This window comes from Heterodontus francisci, chromosome 16 (assembly GCF_036365525.1).
Source record: "Heterodontus francisci isolate sHetFra1 chromosome 16, sHetFra1.hap1, whole genome shotgun sequence".
Classification (NCBI taxonomy): Eukaryota; Metazoa; Chordata; class Chondrichthyes; order Heterodontiformes; family Heterodontidae; genus Heterodontus; species Heterodontus francisci.
The window spans coordinates 48,198,203-48,215,330 of NC_090386.1; the positions used below are offsets into that span (position 1 = coordinate 48,198,203).

The 17,128-nt window shown below is 41.4% G+C and overlaps 1 protein-coding gene across 12 annotated transcripts in view; it reads left to right on the forward strand.

The window, feature by feature from the left end:
- Nucleotides 1-17,128, forward strand: part of LOC137378079 (teashirt homolog 2) — a 570,240-nt gene that overhangs the window by 144,330 nt on the left and 408,782 nt on the right. The window contains exon 1 of one of the 12 annotated variants that reach the window (XM_068048152.1): nucleotides 9,538-9,800. The exons of the other annotated variants lie outside the window; for them this stretch is intronic. The gene's annotated coding sequence lies outside the window, so the exon portion shown is untranslated. Of the gene's footprint in view, nucleotides 1-9,537; nucleotides 9,801-17,128 lie in introns of those variants that run through there. 12 annotated transcript variants of the gene reach the window in all.

The following is a 17,128-nucleotide window of genomic DNA, read 5'->3' on the forward strand; positions in this document are numbered from 1 at the left end:
CCTTTAAGGATCCTGAAGACGCGATCACAAACATCACGGACCCTGGCACCAGGTAGGCAACAAACCATCCGTGCGTCTCGCTTGCGCCCACAGAACCGCCTGTCGGTACTCCTCACCATCGAGTCCCCGATGACTAGTGCTCTCCCATTCTCCCTCCTTCCCTTCTGAGCCACAGTGCAGGACCCCGTGCCAGAGGCCCGTTCACTGCAGCCTGCCCCCGATAGGCCGTCCCCCCCAACAGTATCTAAAACTGTATACTTGTTGCTGAGGGGAACGACCACAGGAGATCCCTGCACTGACCTCTTCCCACCTCTAACTGTTACCCAGCTGCCTTTGTTTTGTGGAGTAACGACATCCCTGTAGCTTCTATCTATCACCCCCTCAGCTTCCCGAATGATCCTCAGTTCATCCAGCTCCAGCTCCAGTTCCCTAACACGGTCTGATAGGAGCTGGAGACGGATGCACTTCCAGCAGGTGAAGTCGGCAGGGTCACCGGAGGTTCCCCTCACCTCGAACATACTGCAGGAGGAGCACTGCACTCCCCTGGCTGCCATTTCTTTTATTCAATTACCCCTTAATTAAGTACAAATATAGATATTAACAAAAACAGTGAAATAGCTTACCTGTTCAGTCCTTTTTGGCTAGAGGAGGAGGGTAAAAAGGGTCTTATTATTAGGTTAGAGTCATAGAGAGATACAGCACTGAAACAGGCCCTTTGGCCCACTGAGTCTGTGCCAACCATCAACCACCCATTTATACTAATCCTACATTAATCCCATATTCCCTAACTCCCCTCAATTCTCCGACCACCTACCTACACTAAGGGCAATTTACAATGGTCAGTTTACCTATTAACCTGCAAGTCTTTGGCTGTGGGAGGAAACTGGAGCACCCGGTCACAGGGAGAATTTGCAAACTCCGTACAGGCAGTACCCAGAATCGAACCTGGGCCACTGGAGGTGTGAGGCTGCAGTGCTAACCACTGCGCCACTGTGCCGCCCTTGTGACAGCTAGGTCACTAAATGTATTTAAGGGGGAGGTAGATGGATTTTTGAAATCTCGGGGAGTCAAGGGATATGCGGAGCAAGCCTGAAAGAAGAGTTGAAGCCTGGGACAGATCAGCCATGATCATATTGAATGGCGGGGCAGGCTTGAGGGGCTGAATGGCCTACTCCTGCTCCTATTTCTTATGTTCTTATGTTCACACTAGAAGTTCAGACACACACAGATAGGTTGCAGAGTGCGGAAAGGTAGATGGTTGAGTTAGAGTCCATAAAAAAAGGTATATAGTCTGTGGATTTTGGTGATTTGGCTGGCTTCTAGCTGACTTCAGTGGTCCTGAGGCTTTCAGTTTGAAGAGGTGGATGACAGGTGCGGTGAATCTCTTGGAGACAGCAATGAGGATGATTTCCTCCAACAGGGTTTCTGATTGTAGTTGGAGTATGCAAAGGTGATCAGTCAACAAGCAAGATTTGAAATCTTTCAAGCTGGAATGGAGATAGAGACCCTCATTTAGGGTCTGCTCATGTCAGAGTCCAGTTGCTTCTCCTCTGCTGCAGAGAAAAACACCAGCTTAAAAACTACAGATGGGGAAGGGCTTGTCACATGACAGTCATTCAAACATAGCAGTTAGCAGTATTTCTCTGCCTGCTGAGAGAACAGGTTGTTCCTTTAAACTTTCTGGCTCTTGGTTCTTGCTGGAGACTGAGCAGACATTTCGTCTCTCTCCTCACAATCCTTTGCAATGTAGGATACAGTGTAGCAAACTAGGTGATCATCTTAAGCTGAAAGGATGACTTTCCTGGCAGCTTGTCTTTTAAAAATGTGTTTTTTAAAAATATATAAATTCAGATCTCCAGCTAGTGGACCAAAGAAAATTATCATTCAACAAAACACATTGGCGTAACAGGCACCTACATGATTATTATCCCAATGCCAGAACTCCATTGCCTTCCTGAGATATTAACCTATCCTTGCCAGCCTCCATCGAGCTCAAAACTCAAAACAGGCATTCTCTGCCATCTACACTTGCAAGGGAAGTGGAGTTTTGCTATATGTACTCGCTAGTGAATTTTGAATCCAAAGAAATCTGTGCCACACTTGGACATATGTCTATCATCCAGCCATGGCCACTCAATCAGAACCAGCACCACCATAAAATCACTTTGAGTGCGGCTGCACCATCTAACATCTCTGAGTTATGAGTAGACTCGGACAAACTCCTTCGCAAGGCATAGAAGGGAGGGTGAGCTGAGCCTCCATATGAAGCCATGTCCCATAGACTGACGAGTGCAAAACTGCAAACATTAACAATGGCTGGATTTTAAGGAGCCCTCAATGTTGGAATCTGTGGTGGGGGTTGGCGGGGTGGTGGCCTGAAGATGGCCCTTGATGAGGCCTGCCATGGACCTCAACGCCAGCAGGGCCTGGCCCGATCCTCCTGGCAGTGGCGAGGCACTGTGGTGGGCTCCCCGCCGCTGGGCGACGACACCATAATTTGAATATTTAACTCAATTAAAATAATTAATTTCAATAAACTTACCCCGCCTTCTGATGTCCCCCTGTGATCTTCGGCCCAGCGGCTGGCATCCCACACCTTCGGATCCCCGTCCGGGGAAACGTGGTGTAATACTGGTGGGGAGGGGGGGAAGAGGTAAGTTTCTCAGTGCGGGGGGGGGGAGGCGTGGTTGGGCGGGGAACATGGTCAAATTAACAGCATGGGTGTAGGGGAAGGTGGGAAGGGTTGAAGTTTAAAGTTTGTGCAGTTGCGACGGGAAGGTCAGATGTTAAAGGCGAGTGTTTTGGGGGTAGGGCAAATTATTAATTTAATTGTCATGGGGGGGGGTGGTGGGAGAGGAGAAAAAGAGATGTATTTATTTAATTTCATTAAATGTCTCTAGATCTTTAAATCTGTCAGTCGGGCTAACAGCCCTTTAAAAATGGCGTCAGCGCCTGCGCACAGGCAGCTGACACCATTGCTGGAGAAGAACAGCCTGGCCCCTCCACGTGATCGGGGTTTGGGGGCGGTGGGTGGCAGCCCACCCCAGCTAATTAAATGAGCTGCCACGCTTGGAATCATCGCAGCTCTTTGGCGTGCGGCCCGCATGGGTGGGCCGCCATTTTTTTCATTCAGCCCAATCAGTGAAGAATGAATGCACAAAGCAAAAATTTTCAACAATTAAGGTCACATCTGTTACTCCTTTGTAAGCATCAAAATGTACCAGCCATGAGGTGTGCCATTACACTTAACTCTCTAACTAGGCAAGCTTCAAGAAATTATGAAAATGTACAAAGTAATAAAGCAGAAAAATGTATTGCAAACTATTTACATGTGTAATATTGTTCATTTGACCACCCATGCCTCCTTCGTGCTCATAATTCCTTAACCATGATGCTACCTGCCTGTTTCCCTGAGGGGAAGGGGCACTGGGAGGGAGGTACCTTGCACCCCTGTCACTTAGCCACTGCTGCACAGAGCGCATGGCTACAATGATGGAATGCAGGTCAGACGTAAATGGGTCGATTGCTGATCCTGGCTTTCCATGGCAGTCACCAACCTCTCCTTGGAGGAAGCCATACACTCACATGCCTGGGACATGGCAGACGTCATGGTATTTATGGACTCTGCCATTGCCCACGCAATGCTGCACATGACCTTTGATCTCTGACATATATTCCCCAAACGTTCGCTGCATTTCCAGCAAACTTCTTCTGACCTCGACCAGAGGACCATCATCAGCCTGGGGCTCAGCAGGGGCCTGATCCCCAGCAGTCCTCTGAATATCAGGGGACCTGGCTGTAATATTCTCCCTCAGCTGCAGGGACGTGTCTGTGCCTTGCTCACCAGCTTGTGACCCCGATTCTATGCACAACCCCTTGTGGACTGTGTGGATGTAACTGCGCTGGTAGGGGATGCAGAAGAGGGAGGTGATGGTGCACCCTCTGGGGCATTGTTAGCATCACCCCTAGATGCGGAGTCAACAGGTTGCTGGATTGTTATTGTGCGATTACAGGCACCTGCAGTGGAGAACAAACATAATCACATGAAACATCATCACAGCATGAGCGTATCACTTTTTCGCGTCGTCCTCCTGTGTACCTATATGACATCAACAGTAAGGCTCTTCATCCTTATGCCTCGACAATCACGTGGGAACCAGCAAAAAGGAGGGAGCAGAAATGCCGCCCACCTCTGGTTCCGCTGTCGCAAAAGGCACAAGGTGGATAGAATGTCGCCCAGTATTGGTAAAACTGTCTTAATTGACCAGTGTAATTGAGTTTTATAGAAGTGTAACCTATTTATAATTTTTTTAAATGGCAAGTGCGTGTATAATGAATCATTTAGGTACAAATTCCTGTAGTTGGAAAACTTGACTAAATTATGTTCTGCTGTTGGACCCAAATCTGGATAAATATTTTTGTTCCACTATGTTTTTAATTTATACAATAGACAGAGTCAGGAAAAGCTATAGATTTTATTTTAAAATTTAGACTAGGTCACCAAATAGTAATAAAAAATGACGAAGCCAAACAATGGATCAAGGTTTTTCTTTGTGATGTGACATTACCACAAAGCAGCATTGCTTCTCTCATTGTCATGAACTTGATTGCAGGGGCCATTTTAATTAGGTAGTGCATGTCTTTTTATTGATGGCAGTGTGGTTGCTAGGGGAATGCGTGGTATTTAGTGCAGGACTTTCTCTGGAGTGTGGGTGAAGAGAAGACAGCTGTTTGAGTTTAAACAGTGTTGTGGCCATAAGTAAAACTGAAATAGTTCTGTGAAAATCATACCTCCTGGGCATTATCTAGTCAGCTGAACCATGCAGTTATGGTTTGTTTAAATAAGTCGGGGGTGCCGACAGTAGTGTTGATAACACACAGTAGCACATTGGAGCACTGGAACTCTGCATATAAATTGAAAAATATTTTTTTAATCCAAAACTTTTGCATATTATTGAACTCTCTTGTTGCTGCCCATCTTCTGCTAGCTCCAGTTGTTCCTCCTCTCTTGGAGATGAATGTGTCCGAGCTGGTGCTTACAGCATCTGAATGCTTGACAAATTTTCATGTACAATACGAACTTCCTGCTCATCTATTAGGAGGTGCATCATTTAGGAGAGGTCTCAGCACACCCAGGAAAGGACAAATGTTAGCACTGGGTAAAGTTCTATGCACAGTAACAAGGTTAATATGGCCATACTTCTGCTGGGCAGAGCTGCCAGCCTGTTACTGAGTGAGTGAGCTTGAAGGCCATGCAAGAACAAGTGGAGAAGAATATTTAACATGGGTCGTCACATAAGCAGCAAGCTCTGTCTCATCAACACCCTCTGTGGCTGCCATCGGTGTGATTTGTGGGATAAACTGTTCATACCAGTTGAAGCAGCACAAGTTGGCTGGGAGGCCATCAGTGTGGGTTTTCTCACAGTGGTTGTGAGCTACAATTTTTTTTTAAAAACAAATGCTTTCAACATTTGTATGTAACATCCCAGTGCCAAGCATAAATTTCAGCTTTTGTGAAGCTTTGCCAACACAGTGTGCAGGTGGCTTTGTTACAATAATGGGCAGCCAAAAACGTTGCACCTATGGATTTATAGTCCTGGTAATTATGGAAGATGTGAGGGCTGGGGTCAGTACTTTCTATTTTACAGTGCTAATATGGCACCATGTTTGGGACATAGTGCTTGGTGCATGCACAGTACAAGCATTCCTTTTATTTGAGTTGGCACACTTCAGTTAACCATACATTGGTGCTCTTTCTCAGTCCAGAGAACTTCTTCCTTATTTGTTCCCATGATCAATGGGGCTTGAAGACTGCATTGACTATATTGGTTACTTTCTACACTGCTTGCTGCCCATTGCCTCAGTTTGTGGGGGGTCCTCTTGGACCTAACAAATTGTGACTTTCTTTACCTCACCACTTGCAGCAACACACCAAGAGTGTTCTCAATGGGAAATTTCTGGCATTTGGCCATAATCATCCACAAAAGTCTGCATGAGAAAAAATTAGCAGTGGCCCTTCATAGCTGATGCACTCCAAACTCTGCATGCACCTGCTACCATAGTGCTCCTTGTATATGTATCTATATATATATATATAAGGGAGCATATTATAACTATGATAATCTAACCTTGCTGAATCTAGTGAAAGCAGCTGTCATTCTTATAGCAGAGGAGTGCATGTTCACTGTGGTCTTCGAAGATATTCTCTGAAGTTCCCTTATATTCAAATATTGTACTTAAATTTACCAAATGCAAAAGGATAAAATGTGGCAAATCATGCATACTTGGGAGTGATGTTATTTATCTCACTGAGGAGTTTCAGATGAAACAGTTGTCTGCAACTCATTCTCATCTGTCCAAGACAAAAAGTTACCTTTTTCTGGATTGAGCAAATTAATCCAATTTTCTAAATTGAATGTGAATAATTTAAGGAATTTAAAAATTAGTGTCAAATTGCATTTCTATTGATGAAGTTTTATTGTAAATCTAGTAGAAATCATCCACATGATCAAGATGTTAGATCTCCACAATCAGCTAGTTTATCTCTCCACTGCAGACTTTTTGGCCACATGCACCACCTGCTGCAAGCAACTATTCAGTATCTTGCCTCGATTTGTTCAATCCTTTGCCACTTTTCTCCTTATGGACATTCCCCAGTAGATTCATCTCACCGGTGCTGATGGATAGACATTTTATTTCTTACAGTTATTGTAATCTCTCTATATGAATTGCCAGGTGCTGATTCGACCATCACACCTAGAAATGTTTTACAGTATTAGCTGGATCACAGAATTGCTACAGCGCTGAAGGAGGCCATTCAGCCCATCATGTCTGCACTGGCTCTCCTAGTGAGCATTTCACCTAGTACCACCACCCCCCCCCCCCCCACCCCCCCGCCTTGTCCCTGTAACCCTGCATGTTCTTCCTTTTCAAATAACTGTCTAATTCCCTTTTGAATGCCTTGATTGAACCTGCCTCCACCACACTGTCAGGCGGTGCATTCCAGACCCTAACCACCACTGCATGAAAAAGTTTTCCTCATGTTGCTTTGCTTCTTTTACCAATTACTTTAAATCTGTGCCCTCTCATTCTCGATCCTTTCATGAGTGGGAACAGTTTCTCCCTATCTACTCTGTCCAGATCCCTCATGATTTTGAATACCTCGATCAAATCTCCTCTCAGACTGCTCTTCTCCAAGGAAAACAGTCCCAACTTCTCCAATCTATCTTCATAACTGAAGTTCCTCATCCCTGGAATCATTCTCGTGAATCTTTTCTGCACCCTCTTTAATGCTTTCACATCCTTCCTCAAGCACAGCGCCCAGGAATGGACGCAATACTCCAGCTGAGGCCGAACTAGTGTCTTATACAAGTTCAACATAACCTCCTGTTCTTGTACTCTATTCCCCCATTAATAAAGTCCAGGATACTGTATGCTTTATTAACTGCGCTCTCAACCTGTTGTGCCACCTTCAATGACTTATGCACAGATACTCCCAGGTCCCTCTGCTCCTGCACCCCCTTTAGAATTCTACTCTTTACTTTATATTTTCTCTCCATGTTCTTTCTACCAAAATGTATCACTTCACATTTATCCGCATTGAACTTCATCTGTCACCTGTCGACCCATTCCACCAGCTTGTCTGTGTCTTTTTGAAGTTCTATACTATCCTCCTCACAGTTCACAATGCTCCCAAGTTTCGTATCATCTGCAAACTTTGAAATTGTTCCCTGTACACCACGGTCTAGGTCATTAATGTATTTCAGGAAAAGCAAGTGTCCCAATACTGATCCCTAGGGAACTCCAATACAAACCCTCCTCCAGCCCGAAACACATCCATTAACCACTACTCTTTGCTTTCTGTCAGTCAGCCAATTCTGTATCCATATTGCTACTGTCCCGTTTATTCCATGAGCTATAAGTTTGCTCACAAGTCTGTTGTGCGGCACTGGATCAAACGCCTTTTGGAATCCATGTACATCACATCTGCTGCATTGCCCTCATCAACCCTCTCTGTTACCTCCACAGAATACTCCAGTTCCCCGCAGTCTTGGTGAATTCCTGCTGATTTGACTTAGGTTGGCTTTTTTTAATATTGTAAGTACAGTTGTAAGTTGTAATCCTACTACAAAATTTGTGATTTAATTCAATCACAGTTGTGACCAAAATATTATTTTTAAAGCACCCATTCACTTATACTTAACCAACCAAATTGTAATGGACTGTCAACACTTCCCCACTGAGAGTGCCTTCTCAAAACGTCCTCCCACATTGTAATATGACGATAAGGTGTTGTCATTACTGCATTATAGAAGCAAATACCTCTGTAAAAATATCATAACACTTTAAAAATACCAGAAAAAAATAGATGTCACCAGAGTCTATACATAGGCATCCAACCAGAATTAAATGGTATAACTGAGAATGTCTTCTGACATTAGAAAACCAATTTTATAAATAATTATAAATAATAAACTGGACTGATTATACTGTTTCACAACAATGCTGTTTTGAATATGTGCACAGCTCATTAGGTTTAAACTATTTCGATCAGTGCCACTCGCTAACTTGTCAAGGGTCCCAAGTCTCAAGCGGCAGCTTGTTTGAAGGCCACACTCACTAAAGCATCAGCATACTGATATCTATTGAGGCCTGTGACTACTATTTCCCACACGCATTGACATATAATGACACTTCTTGTGGTAGAGGAGTTTGAGGTGCATAAAAGTAGGCCACAGTGAGTTATGGATGATGCTGGCATAGCCTTTCACTGTGACTAGACTCACAGACTGCACCAGAGTTGTCCACAGCTACAATCTGCAAGCATTTGCACTGACCACCGTGCCATGGATTTGTTTGGGCAACACAAATATGATACCATGCTGTCCCTTGCTAGATTCTCACCATCTGTGACTGAGAAGACAAGCAAGTAACCTGCACCCTGCTTACTAGACTCACATAACTTGGCTCAAATTCAAGTTTTTCTCTTTCCTCCTTTGCATCTATGGGTGAGGCACTCTATCATCACTTGGTACGTCCCTAATGACCAGATTAACACAACAGTTAAAGAGGTGGAGAATTACACAGAGAAGCTATATTTCATAGTCAGCCTGGAGAAGATTGGACTCTAAGGCAATATAATGCACTTTCTGGTCATATTATACCATTATTTGTATCAGTGTCACATTTCATTCTGAGTTAACCCGCAATTATGTAACTGAGATGTCATGACTCTGTGCTAACTGCAGACACAATCTTGCTCCGTATGCATAAGATAACCGGTTAATCAATTAGAGTAGTCTACCTTAATAGAAATAGAAGTTGCTCTTGCCATTCAGAGTTATTCAGGTGTCAGCCTTGGCTCAGTGGTAGCCTCTGAGTTAGAGGATCATGAGCTCATAGTCCGATTTCAGAGACTTAAGCATATCATCCAGGCAGACACTTCTGTGTGAGGCTAAAGGAGTGCTGCACTGACAACTGTGCCATCTTTCAGATGAGATGCTAAACTCAATCCCCTCTGTCCCCTCAGGTGGACATAAAAGATCCCATGGTACTCTTTGAAGAAAATCAGGGGAATTTTCCTGGTGTCCTGGCCAGTATTTATCCCAAAATCAACATTACACAAAAAAAAAACAGATTGTCTGGTCGTGTTTCTCTTCCTGTTTATGTGACCATGCTGTGAGGAAATTGGCTGCCGCATATCCTTATGTTACGACAGTGACTACATTTTTTAAAAAAGTACTTCTTCAGCTGTAAAGCACTTCAGATTATCCTGAGGTCATGAAAAGTGCCACATAAATGTAAGTCCTTTTTTCTTTTCTCCTTCCTTCACCAAGGAAATATTACGGTGAGCTAGTTGGTCCAATGGTTGTATTCTGCCTGAAACAGTTGCTATGTTAATAGCCTATTTATACATGTTGCTTAGTTTGTTCACTAAATTTTGTCAAATGTCAATTTGATATTGATGTGGCACTAAATTCTGAAATTTTCCAATATCAGATGTGAACATTGATTACAAAGTTAATGACAAATTCAATGGAAAAGAAGGTGACAGGATGTTCTCACAAATTCAAGTCTCAAATGACACCCGGGGTTTTCTTGAATATCCCTAACATGCAATCAAGAATTAAACATTTTCCTGCTTGATCCCATTACGTGGTATTTGACATTTTTTTGCTTTGTGAGCTCGTTATTTGAGAGCTAATTGTTGTCTAATTAATGTGTATGTCTCTTGTAGCATTCCTTTTAGGCCTCACTTAAAATGTACACAGGCCATTTACCTTGCACAACAGTAACCCTGCTCTAGTCTGCTGAATACAGAGAAATGGTTCTGCCAGTGTGTGGAGAGGTCCAAAGACTGGACCACTATCCTTTCTGTGGAAGGAGGTTATAAACTTGAGATAACCCATGAAACAGAAATAATAGGACCATATAACAGTATGAAAATGTTGGGAAAGTTTCCCTCTTTTTAAAAAAAAAACCTCTGCTAAATAAGGTGGTGTCATGTTATAGAGAAATGTTACCTGTTATATTGCATCTATTTCATCATTCGGGAGACACTATTATTACTACTTCCAGTGTATTCTGGGAGAAAATATGACAGCATTATGGTATACTTGGGAAGTTTAATTGGACTATTTAAATTTCCTCAGAGTTCTGGATAATAAATAAGATTTTTTTTACGTATATGTGCCAGCAGTTATCTTGTTTTAAATACAATGCCCTGTAACAAAATCCTCAACAAATCTGGCAAAAAACTGTACTTCCTTCTAACTTCAAAATTTTTGGCCTGGATTTTGCAGTCAGCAGCAAAGTGGCAGGGCTCACCACTGACCTCGAAGAAAGCTGCCCACAAAGATCTAGGAATCTTTTTAGTGTGGATTTCATCTTTCCCAGCGTTAATTCCGTTCTGCTGCCAAGTCAAGGGGATCTCCGGCATCCAGCAATAATGATGATATCAAGCAGGCTAAGCATCCAATCACATCGCAGAAATCTCATAGACAGCAAACCAGGAAGTAAAAAGCTCTATATTTCACCTTTGTTAATCATTTTACAGAGAGTGAAATAAAGATTGGAACATACACATGGGATTAAATTAGAAGCTAAAATATTATAAACAAACTTAAAATTAAAAATTCTATGAATCTTTTATCATAATGGCGAAATTTGACATTCCACAAATATAGAATTGAATTTTCAGAACCAGAGAGGTTGTGCAGCAGTTTTTATGAACTTAGTACGCTGTTAAAAACCCAGTTACACCCCATTTAACAAGGTGTAACTTTTGCAAAGCATTTTCAGTGAGACTAATAGCTTGAAATGTGAGAGTTCATGTTAAATCAAGTGATTGCTAAGATTTCCATCTGTGATGACTACAACAGCGTACCCTGTGGAGGAGCTGGGAATCATGGGTAGCAACTTCTGGATTTCTGCATTTAACTGTGGATGTGCAGATGCCAGAAGTTGCTGCCAGTTTCACAGAATAATGATGGCAAACACTGACAGTTGGGCCGTCATTACAACTGCAAAATCCGGTCCATTAACTTTGAAGGTTTTTTGCCTACATATGTTTACATTTCCTAGCACTAAAGGTTGAGGAGCCCTTGATCGTTCAAGGCATCAACTTGTTGCCCAGATACTTACATTTTGAGGACTTTTTCCCCACAAAAAATGCAGTATGTGAAAGAAACAGCAGATGAGCAAAATATGAGGAGTAGAAGAATTGAAAGTTTGTGGAAGTAAAAGCTGGTAGATTAAAATACAACTGTTGGTTTCCCTCATTCTACCACCCACTTTTGGGTTAAAATAGGATGTTATGTATTTGATTATCGATACTTGTTCTATATAACTCATGCAAAACCAACAAAAGAGACAGTGTCGCTTTAAATGGACTATTGTAGCCATCAAAGTCTACATTCTCACTCCTTTGGCTCTGGATGAATGCTGCCCTTTTACAGTGTGTTGGTGTTAGTAACAAGCTACTTATTACAGAGGCAAAAGCTGAAGCCAAAATGAGAGCATGCGTGACTGGCAGCAATCAATCACCCCTTTAATGGCACCCTGTTTCTGCTTTCATCTATAATCTGAGTGCTATGTACAGAGCCTGCCAAAACATAGGTGCATACTTTAAACACAGAGCTCTGAAATTTTAATAGGTAGTGCTCATATCAACGTTCTTCAGAATAGTGGAACAGACTGTAAACCCATTGTACACACACGTAGAGAATGAATCATATTATGCTGAGTATTCAAGTAGGGAAACTCCCCTGTCCTGGACCACCAGATTTTATGAGGCCTAAAGAAAATAGACAGTGGATGAGTATGTTCTTAACATATCGTCTGGTTGAATTCCCATCCTATGCAAAACGGTTTGGGACCAGTGTAAATAGGTGTTGGACAATTTCGGCATTATTTGTCACAAAGACCTTTTTATTTGTAAGCTGTTATATTCTTTCTGAAACTTTGTTCCTTATTGCTGTGGTATTGCCAAGAATGTCACAGTAACAGTCCTATAAGCTGTCTGATTTTATTCTTGGATTTTTTTGCAGGGACCGTTTATACATGTATGTGCCCGTGGGTGCTTGTGCCCATTTCCTTGCTGTAATTGAACACCTTCATTTAAGACAGCAGTTTCAGTAAAGTAGAATCTGTCATTAGCCTGAATCAAACTGAATCGTTGCGTGCCCCAGAAAGATTAATCCTCATGGTGCTTCTTGCAATTACTGTGCCAGAGGCAGCATCTATAGCTCCTGTTTGTTTCGCCAGGAAAGAGTTAATGGTGTAACAGGAAATAGTTGATTTTTTTTCATAATCCAACAGATTTTAGGGTCTAAAATTGCACTGCTGTTTGTGATTTGTGAAAGATGGCAATTTCTGTTGCAATTTTGTAAGAAAAAAAGATAAAAAGGTTGCATGCATTGAGAGTTGGGGCCTACTTATGTCATGGGTCAGTGGTTTTCTGGGTAATGTTTTATCTTAAGCATTATGTAAGTCAGCCATTAACAGCACAAATAAATCATTTTACCATGTCAGTGGTTCCCAGCTAAAAATGGCATTGCGAGTGATCATTCAACCAGAATATGTTTCTCATTCTATTTGAAGTTTAGTCTTAAGTTTTTTTCTGCATATAAACCTGTTTTTTTTTGTCTCCAGTTTCTTTCATCAGTTGCATGAGGCTACATAGTCAAACTAACTGAAAGTAGCATCCATTCCAAACTTGGTCAAACAATTACTCCGTTTAGGGCACCAGTCTGGCTCTTGAGGGATTTGAGACAAAGGAGCAAAGCTTCACTATTCCTGAAGAGAGGGACTGTTGCTCCCTGGATCTGCTTTGGCAATACTCCATCAAGATTTGTCCTTCCATATATCCACCCAGAAATATTTTCTGTGCATTCCACTGTCTTGTAATTAATGAGCCTTTCCTTTGTTTACACTTAACGAGTGTTCAGGCAAGAAGTTAAATGTCAAAGACCTGTGTGAAATTGCCCCCATAAAATCCCCTAAAATCTATTTTGAGTTGATTTCTCTTTCTGTACATTTCAGTGAAGTGTGGAACATCTCATGAGTTTAAAAGTGTAATTTTGTATTGCTATTGCAGTGACACCACGATCCACCCCGTCCATGCTGAACTCCACTAAAAAACAGGACCCCTGGTGATATCTAGGCAGCTGAGTCCTACAGTGACTGCAATTTTGATACATTTAGATTTTCTTCAGGTATCCATTTAAGAAGCATCAACCCACATCATTTCCTTGAAAAATGAAAAAAGATATATTTTTGATGCACATTTACCAACCTCCTATGGATTTTCAACTGACAATCAAATGATAAAAGTACCTAAGACATGTCATGTTGCACAGCGGATGTCACTTGAGCACACACCTAATAATTGAGTATTCTTGGTATCTACATACGTTCAGTGGACCAAGCTGTTTCTTATTCATTTCCAAGTTGCTTTCTTTTGTGCTTATTAATGATAGGGATGACAATGCAGAATAGTATAAATTGTTTTCCTACTTTAAAACCCCAGAGCTAGTAGCAGGTACTTATTAATGTGTTGGAGACGTGGGGCACTATATAATATTGGACGTTTCATATATTACTCCAGTAAAGTACCTTATTGCATCATATTGTTCATAGGGGAGGGACCCCACAGGTTCTCCTCCCCTTCCTCTGGGCATATAGAGGAAATTGAGAGATAATCAAGAGTCCTCAGATTTTGTTCTTGTCAGTATGCTGCAGCGATATCTGAGCCATGGGAGTAAATCAAATAGAACAGAATTTAAGACAGACTGAATTTATCCTACTAGGGATGTGAGGTTGATTTATGTCAAACAGGAAGAGATTGGTGTTAGTAGACAATGCAAGGAAACAAGTTATTGTCCAACAAAAGTTCTGGCGGGTATTTGGGATGCAAATGATGAAGATTCCATGTAATGAATATTTGAGACTGGCTACGAGACAATAACAAGCTGAAGATGTTCAGATATATTGCAAACCATGAGAGAACAACTATTTATAACTATAATCTAAATTCAAGTGTTTACCCATTCTAGTATCTGATTCTTTACCATCGGTACTATTTCAGTTTAGTTATTTTTTAAATAAATGGCTTGAATGGGAGGAGTTATTTCTGTATTTGTGGCAACTGTGCTTTTCATGAAACATGCCAACATTTTTCACATGCGCATCTTCCTCCTCTTCTGCCAGCATTGTTTGTCTGCGTTGCTAGCATTCTTTGTGTAATTTCTGTAAGCTGCTTTTGAGGGAGTGGAGATACTCTGCTTTTCACTGTAAAAGGAGCCTTATGGATACCCATGGCCAGTAATGTTCAATTTCCTGGATGAGAAAATGTCTTTAGATTACATTTCCAAGGAATCCTCCTCCGGCTGGTTGAGTGAGTTGATATGGAATTGGCATCCTTCCCGATCTCATTCAGAGCCTGCCAAGATTTGAACTTCTGAGTTGGGGTTGAGCATTTATCTGATCCTTACTTAACTCAGTAGGCTCCATTAAAAAGGCACTGCCTTCAGGTGCATAACCTATTGGTGCTTTTTCTGGTCTGAAAATCCAATATGGAGGGTTCTGTTTTTGCACTGATTAAATAATAATATTGCTTCTCAGGAAGAAATTCTGAATTGCTCTCTTTTCCCAATATTTTTAGGAGCATAACTTAGATTAAAAGTGCTTCATCCCCAAGAGTACTGTTCTCCTTTAAAACAATGCAGCTTTGTACAGGCGATCTCTCACTGGTGGCAATGAATTACGGTAGTTCTTTCATGAGCATGAAAGACCATAACTCATGAGTGCCTGTAGTTATGAAATGTTCTCTGCATGAATGAAGGAACACTTGGAATTCACTGACATTGAAGAGTTAGTCTGCTTATTCGATGAACCTGTAGTTCCTGGTACAATCTTAAAAGTGTATTTAAATGAATTCGATCAGGTCAAAGCACATGCTACTCTACACTATTGAGTGTTGCCTTCTATTGGTGTATTTGTCACCACCTTATTTCCTGTAGTGAAAAATACAATTCCTGTACACAACAGATTAATATTCTTGTCCGTGGAACAATTTTATTACAATCTGACCCTTATATTAGTTTTCCCCTGCACTATTCTTTGCAAGTTGATTACTGGTGGCAGTAACCAAACTCGGCAGTTGTAGAATTTGTTCACTATTAAAGTCAAGTGTACATTACGTACCAACTCTTTCAGAATACTTAGTGTGCAAGAAATTATTGAATGACTGTTGGGGTATTTAGTTTGGATATCCTGTCACTGTTTCTTATGTCCCTGTTCTCAGCTCTTGTGATTGACTGAGTAAATTGCATGACTTTTGCAGATACAATCTATTTGGTTGCCTGTCTCCATACTTTCTTCTTAGAACCTCCTGTAATATTAAAACTTTGTGATATTTTCAGTTCATCTTTGCAGGCAGAGCATCTAAAACGAGGTGTGGTAATTTAGCACAGAAAAGGAATATTAACTCAGTCAACATTGTATCTGGTCAGTGATATTGAATCCACAAATGTTCCATATAAGTTGGTTGTGCAAGGAATATTTCACTCCTTGCTGCTGATGTTTTAAGGTTACATTCATAAAAGAAATGGCAGCATTCTGCAATCAGATTAGAAATCTGATATGATTTAGGTGTGGCTTTTTTCGATTGCACTTCCAACAGTTTAAATTTTGCCTAAATTTGACACATTTGGGCTAGACAGTACCTTTTACTTTATTAGGAAGCAGGGGTTAGGATGCATTGTGCTGTATTTAATGTCCTGTTATGGATTTCTCGTCATCCTGGCAAAATTTTTGGTGCCTTTTCTTTTATCAAATTAAAGCTCCTAGCTAATGAAACAGTCAATTGTTTCATGGGTAGTCCAGTAGTCAATCGTTCTTCAGTTTCAGGAAGGTCTGGTAGAAGATATTTGCACATGTTCTGTGGCATTAAAGGTGACAATTTGTGGGAAAATGCCATCTGCTTGGAAACTTGAACACTTGGCTCTGCGCCTTTTAAGAAAATGTTCTCACCGCAACATTAACACAATGAAAACTTTTTTTGTTTGGTCACGAGTCATCTCCTTCCCCTTGTATTTCACACAGCAGCCGTTAGTTTCCAGACATCGTTATGTAGTGACAAAGGGCTACTAACAGCTTCTCAAAAAGCATTTCCTGGCTGCTGTACATGAAATCTCCCCTGTGAAATCTAGGTGGCATTTGAAACTAACTATTGAATAGCTATTTTTCTTTCTTTGAAAAAAAATGAAAAAGTGGACACAAATGCTTTTCAGGATTGTTTCACAAGGGCGAGAGTCAATTGCTGCCCTTTCCTACCTGTGAGTAAATGGGGGCAAAGAGCCTTTTTTGTGCAGTTAAAAATGTTGTTCCTCATGCCATCTTGCTGAAATCTTGGAAGGCGTTTAGAAAATTAAATGGTTACAATGGTTCCTTCCATACATTTTTTAATGTGTTACTGTTCACAATCCTGTTCAGAGCGAAACCTCAGTATTGACCAGAGAAATCAGGCTCAATGTTTTATATTTATTTTGTATGATTGTAGGAGCTTTTGTAAAATATTGCTTTAGCATCCCCACGACTAGTATGAAATTGTGTTGAACATAATTTG